Source organism: Cyrtonyx montezumae, unplaced genomic scaffold, assembly GCF_038088225.1.
Source record: "Cyrtonyx montezumae isolate F1298 unplaced genomic scaffold, pur_monq_1.0 scaffold_1, whole genome shotgun sequence".
Classification (NCBI taxonomy): Eukaryota; Metazoa; Chordata; class Aves; order Galliformes; family Odontophoridae; genus Cyrtonyx; species Cyrtonyx montezumae.
Window position 1 is genome coordinate 11,313,730 of NW_027071825.1, and position 20,579 is coordinate 11,334,308.

A 20,579-nucleotide genomic window follows, 5' to 3' on the forward strand; every position below is an offset into this window, starting at 1 on the left:
TTTTCTATAGTAAATCTACAATTTACAATTTATTTGTCAAGTGACTTTATTTTTAACACCTCACTGTTCTTGTTGTTTTTTTGACTCCAACTCAAAGGCAGATCTTTACCATTGCAAAATTTCAGTTTTGGCCAGATTTATCAATTGGAATTTATTGTGGTTCCCTTACTAGACTAGTATCTAGCAAGAATGTTTAAAGAACTCAACATTCATTTTCTCTAACCATTCTACAAGAATCAGAAAAATTAGCAGTATTCTAATGATAAAAAGTTTAGTTGTGGTCCAAAGTTCATATGTCTTGGCTATTGGAGGAAGAATAGTTGACAAAAATAAAAAATCAGGCAGTGGAGAGGAAAGGAAATTCATAATAAAGTAAGAACGACGTTGATTTTCCTCTTCTCTTGGCATTTTATGTTTTATATTCCACCCTGATTTTCTGCTGCAAAGCAGTGTCTAGTATACCATGTATAGTTAATTAGGAAAGCTAAACAGTATGCAGAGATTAGCATAAAATAGAGTTAACCATGTCTACCATATGTTCACTTGTGCTTTGCTGTGAAAATGGTGGAATAATTACACAGTTTCTGGTATATTCCACATTTTTTTCCATTTACATAGTAATACTGCAATAAAATGATGTTAATAACCTGAGACAAACCCTCAAAAGTAATGAAAGCCACAAGCCAAGACTGAAATTTTGATCCTAGTTGCAGTGGGGATCAAATGATTGTTATGGAAGTGTTACAATCTGTTATTTATTTACATACCAGGTTCAATTCTTACCTGAGAATTTTCTAGTTTTTATGAGTTATTTCATGCTGCTATAATAATCAGGAGGGGTTTTTCTTCCTGTGAACTTACTTTGGATTGAACTACTTTGTGGAATGCCTTTTATTGGAGCTACTTACTGAACTTTTCTAAAATGACAGTAAGGAACACTTGCACTGCCAGTGCATGATCTGTCTACCACTGTTAGGTCATTCCAGTGGCTCAGTCTTAGATGTCACAAACATATTAATTGGTTTCCAAGTAATATCCCCTCTTTTTTTTTTTTCCTTCAATTCTTTCTGGAGTGGAGACAGGCATTACCATAAGGTATGCAGGCAGGACCCAAAGGGAAAATGGTTATTTATCCCCATCTTCCTTTCTCTGGTAATTATAGGGAATCATTATTGACCAGTGAAGTTTTACGCATTGGATGTATGGAAAATTATTTCTAAGTGCAGCACAATTATCCCTACCTTTACTGCTCCCACCCTAGAAAATCTGCAGAAAAAGTAAAAAGAGGCCAAGACTGCAAAAGTCATCACAAATAAAATTTTGCTCTCATTCCCATAGAAGTGACAGAAGTTCCCATAGAAGGGACAGAAACTGGAAAGAAAGACCTTCCACAGAACAGTCAGCATCAAAATCCTGACTGTCTCTTCCTGCACCACACTGAAAGATAAGAACTGTGCAAGATACAAGACAGGCTCAAATCATAGATAAATTGAAGGAAGACTGCAGGATCATATTGCTATGTCCTAATCTGCTTTTTGCTCTGACCAAGTGCAAAGTATAGACTTTGAACAAAAAACACCGATTTAATGTAATTCATTGCTGATAGGTTTCTGCTCAATTACAAAACTCAAACTGCTACGGACAAAGATACAGAACAGTAAACAGGACAACAGAGTAGGTATCAGGTTGGCAACTATTTATTAATATCTCTTTGAGTAGAAGTGACTTTTGCTTTATTAGCAAGTCGTTATTCAACTACTTTCACAAAAGCAATTGTGTGCAATACTGAGCATACGTAAATACTGGAAATATTTTTAGAAGTGACTGCATATGCTCTGCTATGACTGCAGAATTGTATTTTACTATAACCATGACCAAACTTTGCCTCACATACTCAGCTTCTCAAATTAACATACTGTGTTTATATGTTCTACATTTTATTGTAATTATTTGGCAACAAAACCTATATGCGATTAACCAAAAATGAACTTGTTCTGTTTCCTCAGCTCTGCTGCCATCTCTGTGTTATTCTCTAACTGCTCATAGTTTCTTCCTTCAATTATTAACGGTTTAAAGACTTTCCTAAATTTACATTAATGCTGAGTAGATGTTTTTAAAATTTAATTTTTTTCAATTTCTCTTTTGATACAGTTCAACAAAATTTGAACTCATTATGCTTTGAAGATACCATCCAATTTCAGTATATCGTGTATGACAAAATAAGATACCAAATATTTTATTCTTATTACATCATATTCAATATATTTTAACCTTTTTCTTTTGATTATTTGTCACAGTGCATTTTCTCTATTACACTTGGCTTTTACTTCTGCCACTTTTAAGATTTTTCCTTTGATATGACACAACATATTTTCCCTTTGCCACAACTCCGATTTGTGATTTTCAGAGACAGGCATACACCTGCCCACCTGAGTAGTTAGTTGTTTTTGAAACAGTAAGAAGACTTACACAAATCTGGTTCCCATTAAAATACATATGTACATACATACATACGTACATAAATAGTTATTCAATGAGCAGTAAAGTTTTAGAGTTCATTTATCTCTTCATTAAATATTATCAAAGTTGGCTAGGTTGGAAGGGACCTCAGAGATCACAAGGTTGCAAACCCCCTGCTGCAGACAGGGTTGCCAGCTGCTAGATAAGTACTAGACCAGGCTGCCCAGGGCCACATCCGACCTGGCCTTGAAAACCTCCAAGGGTGTGGCTTTCACAGCCTCTCTGGGCAACCTGTTCCAGCATCTCACCACCGTCTTTCCTGAAAAACTTCCCTGACATCTAATCTAAATCTTCCCTCCTGTAGTTAAAAAACAGTCCACTTTGTCCTATTTCTATCCAACCAAAAAAAAAATTGACATCCTTTTTAACAATCTGCCTTTAAATATTGGAAGATCATAATGAGGTCTCCCTTCAGCCTTCTCTTGATCAGACTGAACAAGCTCAACTCCTTCAGCATGTCTTCACAGGAGAGGTGCTGCAGCTCCCTAATCATTTTCATGGGCCTTTTCTGGACCCTCACCAAAAACTTGCCATCTTTCCTGTGTTGGGGGTTCCAGACCTAGATGCAATACTTCACATTTCCAAGGAGCAGAACTAAAAATCTTAGTGCATTTAGCATTAGTTAAACATTTCTTAGGTTCTTGTTTGCAAACCCAAAGTAATCTTCTAATATTATTTACAAATATTTTCATGCCAAATCTTGTGATGCTCCAACATTTATAATTTCTCATAGTGTTTTTCACTGAAAGGTTAGTTTCCACTCCAAATCATTTAAATACACATTCCACAGTAAGAAAGTGGAAAATAAAAACTCTTGCTGGGAAGTTAAGTTCAAAGTGCTTTCCAGAAATGGCTATCAGCCAAGAATTTCAACTCTATGTGAAAAGATGCTCAAAAGATGCACAGTTCACTATCACGAGCATTAGCAGCAATGGTGATTAGGAGTTTCCTTCCTTCTACCTTAGAGTAAGCTGTAATGATCCCCAGCCATTTCAGGACTAAGAACTCTCAAATGGTTTCAGAAAAAGATAGGAAAGAAACAAGTTTAAATCATCTGCTTATACTGAGCACAATCCTACTGACTTTAATAAAACAGATCAGTCATGCCTGCCACAAGTAGAGATAGACCAAAAGGAAATAAAGCTAAAAATACCAAGGGGAAAAATGAAAGAAGAAAAAAAGGTGTTAAATCTTTTAAAATATTCTGTCCAGTTTCCTAGGATTTTTCTTTCTTTGAAGTCTTGCCTTAGAGACAAGGCAAATATTGGTTTACAATGCACAGTAAATTGGGAGAAACTAAAAGTATGGTCACACACCAAGCACGATGGAATTTACTATTAGAGCACTCTCTGTCTCAGAAATGCAGGAGGTTGCCTGCATTTCAGCACAGAGCAGTTACATTTTCTCAGCTGGGAGTACATTACACACAATGCTACATTCCTCAGAAGTCCATTTCCTAGGTTTAGGCACTTTGGAGTTCATCATTTCCATATTAAGAAGACACAATAATGTATAAAGTGTTCAGGACTGCCCCAGCCTCCCTTTTTTTGTCGGTAATATTAAAATGTTTAATGTCAGAAATGTCAAAGCAGCACTGACAGCAGCAGTCACTTGCTTTTGAAGAAAGGTTACATTTCTACTCTTTTGGTACATTAGCTCCTTATAATATGCCACAGAACATGCACAGAACTGGTGAATTTTCACAAAAAATTAATTATGCAAAAGCCAATTCCCTCCCCCCCATAAAAAGGAGGTGAAAGTTGGTAGTGAACAGAAGTTAAAAGATGAATATTATGATTTGGCAGCATCAAATACTCCTGGTTTTGCTTTGAGAAAAGTGGAAGTTAAAGGTATGTAAAATTTATCGGGCAGTGAATAAGGTGGACCAGGGAGATTAAGGAAGTAAGAACTCCATGGGTGGCCAAGACACATAGACATGTCCTTCAGTCCAATAGATGGTCAAGAATCCTAAACAGGAAAGCATAGAAGAAAATAAACATCTTGTGAAAGTGATCATCAGCAGCTAGAATCAGGCTGTCCCCAATCCTTTAATAAATCCCACATGTAAATAGGTCAGTGGTAGGCACATGGCTAATATTTGAATTGCCAAAGTGAAATGCAGCAATCTAAGGCACAGTGTGTAACCATGGACAATTCAGGAATTGAAAAGCAGTGGCAATTTGAGAAGCGTGTGGTAAAAGAGAGATCCCATTACTGTTAGCCTTCCTGGAATGACTGGAAGGTGCAGAGGAAAGCTGCTCAAATTGTTAAGTCAGCTACCAAGGGAAAATAAATAAATAAATAAATATTTAATATTTATTGAGGTCAAGTTTATCTTGAAATTCATGGTAAAAGCTTTACTTTTTTTTTTTCATTTGATTGAAACTTATTAGAATAACTTTTTTTTTTTTTTTTTGAGAAAAACAGAAAGAAAAACCTCTTTTGTCAAGGATTGTCGGAGACTAATTGATTCTCCAACATAGACATTGGGTACAGCAGGACAACGTCACATTTTATATCTACCATGAATTACTCACAGTTTAAGCTCCTTTGCCTGAAGACATGAAATGATATCTCTCAGAGATGTTGTAACCTGTTTATAGTTCCTTTTCTCTTCAGAAGGCAGGTGCTTATGCTCCTGCTGAAGTTAGGAATTAGCAGGAGTGAAGAACAGCTCTTACAGCTGCCAGTCCCATACCAACCCCTTTAAGTGAGATTCAGAAGCCTCCCCTCTGGCACCTGTTGTATAAATCACTGATCCTGTGACTAAAAATAGTGTATGTATAACCTGAAGTGAAGGAAACTCTTGATATGTGCTTATTTGCTTGATTTCCAGACAAATGGTTTCAAAAATCTTGGCAGGCACCTGACAGGGGCTTGCAAACATACTTTTGTGTTAGGAACTAATCGCTTAGAGGGGAAAATTTATTCTTGTATCTATCTGTTTAAAACCAAACCAAACTAAATGAACTAATTCTGGAAATAGTTTAGAAAGTCTATGGTGAAATGAAAGCTGTTTCCGTCCTCAAGTATAAACTAGCAACCCTAGAAAATAACAATTTCAAGTACTCTATCAAAAACTTACATGACTAGCGTCTCTGTTGCTATATTTGGTTTCTGGTATACACAAGTCTAGCATAGAACTTGCTTAGCAAAAGTCACTACATCAGCTGAAGTCTTGTACCCAGGTACAAGTAAAGAAGACCACAGAGTCAGGTTGAACAGGAATATAAGAAAGTGAGAAAGACTACACTGTCAGAATCTGCAGCCATTGTTAACAATCTAACTGTGAAGATAAGTGAAAGCAGCTTGCCTAGACAGTGATAGGAAGTAATCCAGATCAGAAAGATCTCCAACCCTAGTAATGCTATAGAACTAGATTGTCAGGTAAAGGGTTGGGAATGCAGAGTGTTTAAAGGTGTAATTATCCAGGGATTTCTTTGTTTTTTGTCCCTCCTTGGAGGCACAGAGCTTGACATCTGCCTCTATCTCTAACTCTGCAAAAATACTTTTTTTTTTTTTTTTTTTAACATTACAGAAACTCAAATCCTGCTGTGGTAAGGCATTTGCATGATTTCTATAATACCTGTAGATATGCCTGTGAGAGTAGAAATGGAAATTAGTCAGATAATTTTAGGTGGAAAGTTAGGTGCACTTAATCAAGTTTATTAATTTCCTGTAAACTTAATCAACTCAAACTGTCAATCCCATTGTATTTCAGAAATTATTTTTATTGGGACAAGAGAGGTTATTAAGATTAACTTTATACAAGTTGTTAATAGTACTTTTAAAGAAAGAAGGAACTTGAAGTGTTTTAAAAGGGTGATGATAAGTAAGTTCTTTTGAGCAAAATTTGATAAAATAAACAAAAAGAAATGGAAAAAAAAAGAAATAATTTTCAGTTATTTTCTTTTTCAATTTGGCTAGAAAGTCATAGACACAAGGAGCTGAGTGCTAAACTTACTTGAGATAATCTATTCTAAAAGACCACTTTTGATATCAAGATGTTTGAATTTGCACTTTGATCATGGTCAGAAATAGGAAATGAAGTGTGAAAGCAAAAGACATATCGATGAGGTACAAGACTATTTTGAGTTTGAGGGGGCAAGAAAAAAAATGGTGTGCTGTAAATTTGAGGTGGCAGTTTAGATTCCACTCTTAGCAAAAGTTATTCACCCATCTGATATTGCTAAGCGATATTTTCAGGATGAGTAGCAGAATACACCTGCAACGAACATTTTTGACCTTTTTGTAATACTAAAAAACATTTTATGAGTGATTAGGGGTCAGTTAGTGATTATTCAGCCTAAGCTTTTTTCTTAACCAGAGCAGATTGAATATTTGAACTTCTAAGAAATACAGATGTACAAGGTCAGTACAGCTCAGTTTTTCATCCAGGCGGTCAGATAGAAAATTAGCCAACTTAACTCCTTTTTTTTTTTTCCTTTCTTTCTCCTAGTTAGACTTATCTTTCAGCTTTCTTTAGCCATTCTTTCACTTTCAGCCTTTTCCCGCAGGCTGGTATTGTTCTATCATAGTGTCCAACTGAGCTCTTCGTTTATGTGCTTTTAGCACCACTGACTACTGACTTGAAATTGGAGTCATTACAACATTAAGAAGCTGTTGGCCAGTTTTTAGAGATATGACCACCGATCCAAAGGTTAGGTCACTAAACTCTAAGATAAACTGTTGAATTACACTTTATTAAGGATAAGCATATACAGATCTTGCTTGGAATTCTTCAGTAGAAAATATTCTCACGGTGAAACAAAGTGTTCATGCAAGTGTGAAGTTAGAAGAACAGGATATGAGTCATGGTTGTAAGAAAAGTATTCCTTCATTATCTAGCACTACATTTGGAGCAGAATATGTGTGGTACCAGGCTCATGCAGGACTAAGAAACTGAAGTATAATTCCTGATTTAAGTTGAAAAAGAATCACTGTATCCCAATGGCACTTTCTAATTACTTTCAGCAACTGCCATATTATTGTGTGTCATTATTTTCTCTCTGTCCTCCTCCCCTCTTTTATTTTCTCTGATTTTATAAATTTCATTGTAACACAGAGCCAATTTTTGTTTATAATAATAATAATACTAATATGGAAAAGTTGATCCTAAGAATGTCAATGTCTTCACCCACAGATTTTTTATCAGATGACAAATATTAAGCAATTCTTATGTTAGGTACAATCCCCACTGCAAAGAGATATTTTCATGCAGATGTACAGGTAAATTTTTCCAACTTCAGGTTTGTTTTCATGAAATGATTTTTTAATAAAATTTTGGTAACTATCAGCATTTAGACCTCTGCATTTAGGTAGTCTCAACAATTTTATTAGCAAGCATCTCCATTTGGGACAGTTTTTGTAAAGGTTTATGTTATTTTTCTTTTCAAAACAAATTTATAGAAAGAATAAACATGAAAGATAATCATGACATATCATGCCAACATACTTGCTCAGAAGATAACAGAGCAGAATACAAGTATTAAAAACAGATAAAACTATATTGATCAAAGATAAACTTCACAATTTATCATCGGTATCAGCAATACACTAGCTAATTTTTGTTACATTACAAAATAGTGTTTCACTGATGAAAATTTTAATTGATGATATTTAATGAGTGCCATAGAAATCTATAAAACATAATGATAAAGGTTGAATCTGGTTTATCACTAGTTTTTTAGAGAGAAGGAACTTGCTATTTTAATTTGAATATATACTTTATAGTTGCTTGTCCTTTATATCAGTTATAATTGCTTTGCATTTATGAAGTAGAAAACTCATTAAAAACATAACAAGTACCCCTCTAAATGTGATTTCAAATAACTTCCTTGCATCAAAAATGTGAATCTTTAGAATGCAATATACCCAGTGAAAACCTGGTAATTCTTTTCCAGAGATACAAAGAAGAGATTCCAGCCATGTGGATTTTTAACATAAAGAGACTTCAGAATATTTCACAGCAAAATCTGTTTCTGGTCTTGAACTTGCATGCATTTTTTGAGACTTAAAATTTATAGAAAAGAGGGAGTGATGTATTTATTGAATTTCTTTAAAAATTAATTTTATAGAATTAATGCACTCTTGCATGTTGTTCCATGGGAGCACTACACAATTGAAGTAAAACAGAAGATTAGGATAAATAAAAAATAATCTGAGCATTTTATATCATATTTTATAATTTCTTACATGATTATAGTCAGCACTGCTCAATGTGACTACCATTGCCCTGAACATCATATATTGAAAGAAGAAAAAAAGATGTCCCAAACTCAGGATGAAAGCCAACAGTATTTCTTAATCAGGTTCAATAAATATGGTTTTGATTCACCAAAAACTTTCTGTTTTGTAAAACTTTGGATACTTAACCCAAAATTTTTCCTCAAAATTTAAAGAATCACACAATTAACAGAGTATGGAAAATGCTTTGCTATTTCTAGTCAGGAGTGTTGTCTTATCGCCTTGGTAAAAGAAATCAAAATTCAGTGAGGCAAAAAGAATTGATCCACGATATCGTCATAGAAATAAATGTTGTAAACTAAGAAGACGTTCTATTATTTGTCCTGAATTTCAAAGATCAAACTATTAGGTGTCCCTACACATTTGTAAGAAATTGTATTTAAGGAAAAGTGAAACTAAAGTTATTTTAAATTTTAATTTCTGTTTTTAGTTTAAGAAATAGTTCCATTAAGTTGACTTTTTAAAAAATGCAAATATATTGCATGAAGAAAAATTAAATCGAATGTGCTGAAGGTGAACTGAAATTATCAAGTAATCCAAAGTATTTTTACTGAAGCAGTTTTAGATGACTTTTGAATATTTTATTTATGAAAAGTTCAGGGCAGCCTTTTATTTTAACTAAGACCAGGAAAACCTGAGCTCTCAAAGTTCCTAACGGGACTATAAAATACCTTACTATTCAGGTGCAATTTTTAATAAACAAAGCAATAAACAAAAATGAAATTGTATTCTGAGTAGGAAAAGCTCTTATTTACACCTGAATTTTAGGGGGAAATATTACACTGAACTACCAGTTAAAAATATCAGGCTCCATAGCAACCTTCCAGTACAACAGACTTAACTAAATTAGAAAAAAAAGCTTAAACCTGAAAAAATACCATGGGCTGTTTGCTTTAATTCTGACATGACATGGTATCATCTGGATTAGGAGACAGAAATGAGCTGAACTGTGTTTATGTTTGCTCAGAGTATACTGACATATACTTATTTCATCTCCATTCAAGACAGTATAATCTATATAAAAGCAATATAAAGTATTTGTCCTATTTATATGAATTTCAAATGGATTTTGAAGCTATTGAAATGCCCATAACTGTCTGCATTATGCATCAATACAAAAAATTTGAAATTGACTATTTTTTCCCACACAGAGCACAACATAGCTTTTCATTTGTGCTTTGACGGAGAAATGTTGTTATTCGAGGACATCATTTTTGGAGGACATAAACCATCTTTGATTACAATGAATATGAAGAATCACATTTAAAATGTTCCTCTGCAAAACACTTTAACACATGAGAGTCAACATTTAATTTGCTATAGTCTCATGTTTTTACGCAGTAGCTCCAAGGAAATCAATTTTTCAGCTTGAGGATGTTTCAATTTGGTGCTGTGTTGTAACACTCGTAAATGTTATCCAGAATGCCTTCAAAAATAACACAATTTAATAATCACAGATGTTCCCACTCTGCCTTCATAGCAGTGTTATAATATCATGACAATGAGATTTATCAGATTTCATGGTACCTACAATATGCACAGAGCTATTTTTAGCAAGGTTTTAATATGGCTAAAAGAGAATAAACACCATTGGAAAGTTTTAGAAGCTTTTTCATAGGAGTTTTTTGATGCTTTGAAAAGAAATGCAAAGCTCTTCACAGCGCTTAGATGGGGTCAATTTACAATCAGGTGATAAATGTTGTTATTACTGCTCCAGGGTACTGACATTTAAAAATGTTCTCCTGAATCTGGGTGAGGGACAAAATGATTGAGTATGAAGGATCCAGGGCTGTTTCAGGTGATACTGACGCTCTGCAAAGGATTTTGCAGTTAATATGCTATGGTCTTTTCTGCCTTGCATCTTATCATATTAAACATAAGTAGCCAGACCTTAAACTTAATTCTTCTAAGTTGCCCTTTTACCACAACATGCCTCTAACAGCAGTGAGTAGGTGGAGATGTTACCAAGTGCTGATGCCAAATTCTTGGGATCTGAATGGACCATTAGAGACATCCATATTTCCTCACTGACTGTTAGGAGGGTACCGATGTTGAAGACAAGCTCAGTTCAGAGGCTAAATATAGCTCTGATGGAATTGCACCCTACACTTCAAGAAGGAAAGTTTTCCTCATTCTTTATTCTACTAAAGCAGTGCTGCAGGCAGACAAAGGGTTGAGTGTCTGTCCCCAAAAGTCTTTGCAATCAATAAATAAGATGAAGCTTTGTGTTAAAGTATGAATCAAAAGTAGATGTGTCATGTTTTAAGCTGTGTTTCATGAGATATTGAAGTCAGTGACGGTCACAGATTCTGTGACCATCATGATTCCCCCTTAAATGCCTGGAGGCAGAAGGTGCCTTGTATCTGAGAATAGATAAGTAATGACTAACAGTAAAAAACAATTCCAGAACAGAGGCATTTACCATAAGACATTCTAGTCCTTCGTCTACAGGTCTGTGCTTAGGTACATATTGAATAAACAAGGCCAGTCTACTATTTGTGTTTTCCACTTGTACTTGCTACAGAAATATATCTCTCTAACCTTCATTCCCCTTAAATAAAAGCCTTCTACATTCTTTCCATTTTGTAAGGTTCAAAGAACCACAGTTCTATGTTTGTATATAAAACTGGAATATGGATGATAAAAGCAAAAAAAAACCACAAACAAAATATATTAATTTCAATTAAAGCAATGTAGCTGCAAGCCTTTGTATAGCATTCAAGGGAAACTGTTCCAGAGAATGTAGCATGGTGCACTGAATTGGCTGTAAACATGAAATTAATAGGAGAGACAAATAAAGTGAGGTGACTTGTACAATGTACACAACTTCTTGTTAACTAGACATTTTTTGTTCAGCATTTTGATAATGTTATTATATGTATAAATGACTTATTCCAAAAATCATAGGTTAGCATTTTAAACCAGCCTACTGTGTTTCTTGCCCTTGACAAGGAATGGAACATTTTCTTTATGATGTATTCGCTGTATACTTATAGTTCAATAGCATATATAGAATTCTCTCTTTCTTGACTAGCATGAAAAAACAAAACACATTGTACCATGTTAAGTGTAGTAATCAATGACTTTTGACACTCTTGTATTACATAAGATTATAAATAGATATAGTTAAAATTATTTTTTGTACAAGTGTTTTAATTTTCACTCATTCTAAACAGCAGTGTAGAGAAAGCTCATAAACCAGATGTATTGTTCCAGCTGTGTTTTTACTGCAAGGGGTATAAGATGTAGTTACAGGCATTCCTCAACTACCACACCAAGGGTTTCCTTCAGCAGGAGATTTAGACATACATATCAGTAAGCAGTCGTGGCATTTTGCAGCAAGACTACACATCTGTATTACTGGGATTTTTGAGTTGCTGTAAAGTAGCTGTCTTGCAGTATAAATTCAGAGCCCAACAATACAGGACTCTGGAAAGCCAGTATAGAGCTTTTTTTATTATTATTTTATTTTCCCAAAGCTCTTTTCAAACCAGTATTATCAGTATATTTAACAGCATTTAAAAATCAGTCTTCTTCTCTATGTCTCCCTCTGGAACCTTTGTCTTACCTTCTTTTCATGAAGTTAAAATATGGAATTCAGTACCTTTCCATCAAATCTAGAGACTGCTTTGCCTAACTATACTGTCCAAAATGTCTTTCTCTAGAGAACATTTCCAAAGTCTTCATTCTGATAAACACTTGCTTTTCCTGTCCAGGTTCTACCTGTGGAATTTACTAAAATACCACTTGGACATAGGTTCTCATAAATTATTACACTTATGAAATTGTACCACATGTCCAACGCATAACTAAAGATGAAATCTTTGGGGATCTTCTACTTCTTTGAAATGGCAATTTTGGTTACGTCACATAAGCAGTTAGACTTAATTTTTACTTAATTTGGCTTTCTTAAATACCTGTAGCAGAATTCCTAAGACAAGGAGCTTTACTTCATCATTTATTTGGGAACAGAACCATATAAGTTGTTAATGTCAAAGCAATAATTGCTCCAGTACTGAGTATAAAGCTTAGTTATTTTATGTCATTTCTGATAGTGCCTTAGATTATAGGGGTCACAGTTTGAAAAGACTGTCCTAACTGCTAGCTCCCCACGTACAGTAGACTCCATCACACACACAACTAGTATGGACTCTCCATTTTTTTCAAGTGATCCTTCAAGCTCATGGAACCAGAGATATAGAAAGATCAGTATGTAGCTTGCTCTGAAAGTCTATTTATTTCCATGGAAACTACAACAAATACAATGAGCACAAGAACATTATTTGATTTAGAATATTCTCAGATAAAAAACATTTTTTTTCACCGTGGTCATCACTATTAACTATGCATTTTCACCAGTGATGAACAGTGGTCTGCATGCTGTGCTCATAAAATATCTGCATGGCAATCAAGAAGGTGGCTTGTCTTTCACATTGCTGTTGCCGCTGCTGAAATCCACCACCTACTGCCTCACTATGCTCACATCCACTGTTTAATTTCCGTAAAAGTTCATCAAGCATCAATGAATGTCAATTTTTTTCTGTATGGAGGAATTCAAGGACACAGTTTTCCTTCGCATGCACTTCTGTGTCTGATGCCAATTTGTCAGACTGCCCCTCTGCTGCCATCTGTTGCACTGCAACAATATGTAATGGTATGTGGGCAGGAAAGTTCAACCTCTACTGCCATACCACCAACAACCGCCTTTGGAGTCATGAGCCAAATATAATAAAATAAGAAGCAGTAATTTCAGAGCAGCCCTATCAGATGGCACAAAGTGTAAGAATAGGTCTTAAGCCAAGACTGATCTCTGACAGACAGCATCTGTTAGACACTGTGTGAAAGCTGTTTCGATGGCAGAGTGAGACTCCTAAAGCACATGAGTGGCTCCACTTTCCTATACCGGACTCATGCACTGGATGAAAAGTGTCACCTCTATCTTGTATAAAAGGCTGATTTGATATCATATTTAGTTAATAGAGAGCATACTTTGTCAAAGTGAGGAAACTAAACTATCATCTCTATGTAGCAACTGGAGATCAGGAGAGATGACATTTTGTCAGCTATTAAAGGAAATTCTCCCTCAGTGCAGCTACTAAAGGATTTTCCTGTCTACAGAAGTAAAACCAATCAGTATTGCTAATGTCATCTTCTCTGAGACACCTAAACTGCCTCTGATAGAAAGACTGGATTCAAAGAAAGCTGGAAAATTGGAAAACCTTGCTCAGAAATTTCTGGCAAGTGGTTATAAAATAGCAAAAGGCACAGTTGAGAATCTTGTCTTTTGTATGCACTGGAAGAGCACTCAACAGACAAGAGTATGGCCCTTACAAACGGCTCACTAAATGCCTAGTCCTTGAGGAGAAGAAGAGGGAAAATGTTTGCTTAAACAGTCCACGACAGACTTTACTTGAGCCTTACATGGAAATGGCAGTTGACATTCTAAATCTGTATAAAATTATATTTCTATGGCGCAAAGGTCACATTAACTCCTTAGACAAGCTGCTTGTGTTCAGCGATGACCATCAAGGTTTCTCTTTGCTATTATTTAACTGCTCTGGAATACCTTTTAATCAGCCTCATTGCATACAGAACTGCAGACTAAACACCGCATGCACTTCATCTCATTTACTAATACTATGAACAAGCAGTTCTTATAAGTTGCACAGCAGTTTACAAAAAAGGAAAGAAAAACAAGAAAAAGTAACAATATGCTAATTAACCATGTCACAGTTTTACCAGGAGAAAGAAGCAGATCCATTCTTTAGATAGATGTCAGAGGATTAATGACTGTGGGGTAAATAACTCCCAAGGATGGTACTTCACAAAGAAATAGTATAGATGATGGTATATTTTGAGTAGTTCTATATAGATAGGACACAAATAATACAAAAGAGAGGATGGCTCACCTTCAAGATGTCAAGGCTCGCAGGGGACTCCATGTGGGAGGGATCTCTGAGAAGAGATCCTTCCTTGGTGGTGGTCAGCACTTAAATGGAGTTTGGGAGAGGTGGAGCCAGGCTCCACCCCTTCAAATCACAGGTATATCACCTCCACCTGTGCCCCCATGGCTGACTTGGTGCTCACCTCAGGTGACCAATCAGTGGTTCAGGCCGTGATTCAGCAGTTCGCATACACTGACCAAGCAAGTAAATATCTTTTTAATAATAATAAACTCTTCTCAGTTTTTTCTTAACATTGCAGTTATCACTTTTGTGAAAATCAAATGTACCACTATTGTACAAAATTTCCCAAAATTCATAGTGTCTTATTGTCTATGTTCCATTTATACATCTTATTTTACTATTTCCTTCTGTTGCTTCTGTTAGTGATGCAGTTCTAGGTATCTGTATCTGATTATCAACACTGCGCCCGCTCAGCCCTCCTATCCTGCTCACACCAGTAGGCCTAGTAAAACACCAGTGATTTGCTTTCCTTTTAGATTTGCAGCAATATTCTTTTTAATCTGGCTAAGCTAGTTCCTTTGCCAGTACTACTGTCTGCAGTGATGAGTTTGCAGTGCTGGGGTATATTAGGAGAGGAATTTTGATAAATGTAAACTCTACCCATATTCAACTATGTTTATCATCTAAGCAGACGGTACCAAAGGGCTCTTCTGTGAAAAGATTTTATCTATTCTGTTTGGCTTAGAGACAGACAGTAGCTTTAGCACTACCAATGATGCTAATAATTTGATAGAAGAAAGTTTGCTTCATCCAGCTCCTGTTTTGTTTACAAGAGTTCAACAGTTCTTTCATAAGACAGGAACACTTTCTTTGTGTAATGTCAATGACTACATCTTATGAGTGAGCACAGAAGAATGATCTACTGTGGATAGCTTTCCCTTTTAGGAAGGAATCCAGAGTGACAAGTTTCATTCTTTATAGAATATTATATTAAAAAACAGTGGACCACTCTTATTCACAGATGCTAGCATAGCCTCACTATCTGTACAAGAGCAGCAATTTCCATTTTGCTTATCTCTACTTTAAATAAAACATATTGCATGCAGCCCATTATTTCTAGTTGTTTCCATTTTTTTCCAGTTTTCTCAGCTTTTCATTCTACACCAGACATCCACTTGAACGATATAAGCCATCTGTAGTTTATAAAACACCTTTAAGCTATTGTTTTAAAGTTTTATACCTTTTAATGTTTTCCTATTTATTTCCTGCTGATATCAACACATATGCTGCCAAAAGCAATCTTTAGTGGATACTAACATATTCATATTGAACATTTGATCCAGAAATTTTGCAGATAATAAGCAGAGGGAACATCTGTGAGAAGCAGATAATTTTTAATATTTATGGATAGCTCACATCCATGTTGTAATCCTTAAGATGGGACTGGGTTTTTAAATCTCTGAACAACATAAGTCATTTTTCTATATTCTCATCAAGGTAAGGTAATGAAGGGGCAGAGATTTTGAAGATGCAACACCAACATATTTGTTAATTAATGTTGAAGAAAAGACTCCCATCATTACTTGAATTAAATCCAGATAAGGAGAATATCTGTAAAAAGTTCTGTAAAAAGTGTGTGACCTTATGCATTTTAATACTCTTATGGTGCTCTTTCAAAAAGGACAGTGCATTCTGGTAGCATATCTGTACTGCAGAAAAAAGTACAAAGCTAGAATAATTAACTCCCTTTTGAATTTCCAAATAAACACTCCTCATATTATATAAAACCTAAAGAGCAGTAATATGCTCCAAGCAGTATCTAAGCATTATCAGTGATTTACAAATGCTATGTCTTTGTTGGTAATTAGATCAGTTGATGAAGCTCTTCCTCTTTCAATGGTTTGAAATCCCATACTATTATTTCCTCTTGGTTTATAAAGCTCATCCACTTGAGGTGAAGACACTTTGGGATTGAAATTTTCTTCTAAAACCATAAATGAGTAATCAAGGATTCAGAATTCTGGCTCACGAAGATGGTGAAGATGTGAAAAGGCAGAGCTAGATTGCTAGCCATTAATTTATTGTCACATTAAGTTTGCATGGGTTTGCAAGCACTCATAGGCTATACATCATAAATGTCTCACCTATACTTTATTCCTGCTTTCAACAACCAAAAGTGTACTTAACATTAACCTCTTCCTTGTCACTCGTGGACACTGATGACAACTGTCTCACCTTTGATACCTGTTTCACTTTGTTTCTGTAATAAGAGCAACACTTCATCTGTGACTAAGGCATTGACCTTTAAACATCTTTAAAAAATTAAGTATGCATCAAAAAACTGTCTGCAGCATGAAAATCCTATTTCATGGTAGCCCTCAAACTTCTACTTCCTTGTAGGTCTCTATTTTAATTATACATATTCAATATACACCTTGTAATAAAATTTGAAGGATTCTGATCAAAAGAAATGTGGACAGACTCTTATTTAGTTGTTGATTTAACAATTTAGGATGGATTTTTGTGCTCAGATCATGTTTGTGGTCTTTTGCCAGCTATCTTGCCAGAATTAGCCTAGAACTGATTTAGTATTCAAAGTTAAACTGTGTCTGTTTTGGGAAAGAAAAAAAAAAAATCACACTCTGAAGGTGCAATTACTCTTCATCCTTGTCTATCAACTGGGATAGACAAAAGGTAAGTTGATTTCTCTACCTAACAGATTTTTCAGTAGAACCAGATCATTTGTGAACAAAATTGTGTACGGTTAAAGCTCTTGCAGGTAAAAGTGAAGCCAGCTGAATTCTCCATCAGCAATAGTGAAAAGGAATGCACAAACTTAGGGCATCCCATTTCTTGTTACTGTGCTCAAATGCTATTTCTTATCTAAAGCAGCATTTCCAACAGTTCTCAGACTGAAAATCACAATGAAACATATTTAGCAAGAAAAACAAACAAATAAATAGAAAAATTTAAAAAATCTACCTAAAAACAGTATTCACTGAAGCAGGAGTGCCATGAGGTATAAACTTTGTGTTATCATGCTGATAACCTTGAAAGCATGCTGATCCTTACTGAATCTTTCTATAGTGAAATAGACATACTGCTTTACACATCAATACTGATTCTTCTAAAAAAAAAATGGATGGAGTCAGATTTTCTCCTTTTTAAGAAATATTTTAATATTGTAATGTCTGTGGAAGGAAGGTGGCTGTTGTAAAGAAAGGGAAGAATTCCAGCTTGTACAAACATGATAACCGACCAAATATTTTCTTCAAGTGGCATTTGCAAAAGTCTACACCTTGGAAACACCAAGAATGCAATTAGACTACAGTGGTGAGGATCCAGACGAGCAACCAAATGCTGAGATACAGTAGAAAGTCTCTACTGTGAAACAGCTTTCCTACTCATATTCTTAATATCTACCCTGTCCCTACCATAAAGTTTGAGTGTATTAGGATTATCTAAGGCAGTATGTTTTCTATACTGCTTGAAAGCTAATTGAAATTGGGTACATATGTGCTTATCCAATGCCAGCATCCATTAGAGTGTGACTCACACTGACATTCCTTAACCAGCTCCAGGATGTTGCCCTGTTGAGGACAGAAATTTGCATCACAAAAACCCCTGCCCCCCATGAGACTCACCTGGACATAAACATTTCTAGAAAGAAAAATTTCAGTCAGGTTTGTAAAATACATAATCAAAGTGAAGTTCAATTTTTCAGTATGTGCCATTCTTGCTAAAATGTGCCACTATAAAAAAAACAGCTCAGGGATACTGTCTTTTCAAACACCAGCCTAACTGGATATTGCTTATCTTCGGAGATCAAATGAGATTCTGCTCTTGGTGGCATATCTCCAAGTAAACATGTGGTACATTTTGAAAAAAACCCAACAAAGGCACCAGACCCAGACTGCTGCAGAATACTTGGAGACTGGTGCATGCATATTAAAGTTTACAATGTCTTTCAGCTTTGGCTTCATTTCAGGCTTATTCAGAATTTCTTCCAAAGTTTCAATTCAGTATCAATAGCTCCTCTCTGCTTCTCTCTTTCACAAAGATCTCAAAAGACAGACTGAATCTTTAGAAATGTATTCTGACCCTAACTATTAGTGAGAAACAGAAAGGAGTGCAACCATTTAAACACTGACAATGAAACATGCAATTAACATTAAAGGGAAGAGGCAACAAAATGGCTTACATTAAAGGACAAAATCCTTATGACATCTACAGAAAGTCTACAGTGAAAGTTAAACTCCCACACATTCACAAAAATAGTGAAGCCTGTAAAATACTGTTTACAATTTTGAGTAATATCAAGAAAATGAAACAAGAAATATTATTACCTAATATTGAAATCAATCAACATATGGCTGATGTCAAAGATTCAAGCAATTGGAAAGACTAGCTGACTGAAAGAACATTAACAAAAAACAAAAAACAAAGACATTAACAATTACCAGAAGAAATGAAACAAGTAATACATTGAGAAATGTAGAGCTAAATGCATTGACCCAGGTGGGTTTCTAAAAAGCCTATGAGTATCAGCTGCTTCATCGTGCTGCATTTACCACTAGTACAGTTGTCTCGGAAAAGAATTATGTTTCCTTCAGTATATAATTTATACTCATTACTTATTTCCCTAGATAAAAGCTTACCCTGGTTTGTGTCTTCAATATGTAGTTAGGGTTCATTACAGATAACGATCCCACTTATACAGTGCTGCATAAACAGCAAATGCGATCCAAGAAGACAAACAGAGAGGAAGACAAGGTAAAAAGAGAAAAGTTACATTTCCTTCATGTGTAACTTTGCCAAATACTGGCTGTAGTAATTCTAGAAAGAGTTTAAAAGACATTTACCAGAATGACTTTAACACTGGAAAACAAGCTTTGCTATGTAATAGTAAGAAGTTTGATGTATTTAGTACATTGTGAAAAAGTCAAAGCACAATGTTTACTGCATATAGGTAGTCACAAATGAAAAAGATTTCTAGTAGTGGGCGAGCTTTCTATACTCGACGATAAGTACATAAATAATCCAGGAATTAAAAGTTGAAGCTGGTTCTTTATTTTTTCTTTTGTCTTTCTCACCACCATAAGTGAGATTATTTTCTCGGCTCATCCAGGCATATTTCATCCAATTAATTTCCTACCTACTAGGATTAGTTCTAGTCTTTGCCTATAGCGCAGTTAAACCTCATGAGGTCTAAAATTCTTTGGTCTAATGAAGAACTTAAAGTTTATCATAAAGCCTTGGTAAAACTTAATGACCTGATATAGATGATCTGAGGGTCCCTTCTGGCTTCAAACCCTAGGAAACTTTGTGATCATTTCAAAAATCATATTTATTAAACTACGCTGTGCTTGATATATAAGCCACATAGCACAGCTGATCAAAGACAGTTGTCCCCCTTGAGCCAAGAGTGTACTTGAGAGGAAAGAATAAGAAATAAGTGACAGTACTGAAAGTACTTCTCTAAATCCATTCATCATGAAGCACTCCATTAAAACGTTACTGTGAATCCTGAACAAGCCTCGATCAAGGTAGATTGGATCTTCAGCCCCCAGTCCTGCAAGCAGTTAATCCTACAAGAGTTCCACATGGGTGCTACTCTGTCTTTGGCTTGAAGTGTGGAAGTACTCATAATTAGTATTTGGGCTTACAGTAGAGAAACCAAATCCGTTCTCTCACTTAAACATAAAGAGTTGAGCAGTGAAGTAATGCAGTCACTTGTAAAGTTAGTTTTCTTCTTCAGGAAGAAAGTCATGAGTTTTTCTTTCTTAGTGTCTGAAAATGAATACTAAGTGCTCTTAGAAAAGAAAGAAGCTGCATTTTATACAAAGAAATAATTGATATTCAGGTCTAAGAGAAGAGACAGCTTGATAAAGAGTAGCTTCTCAGAAA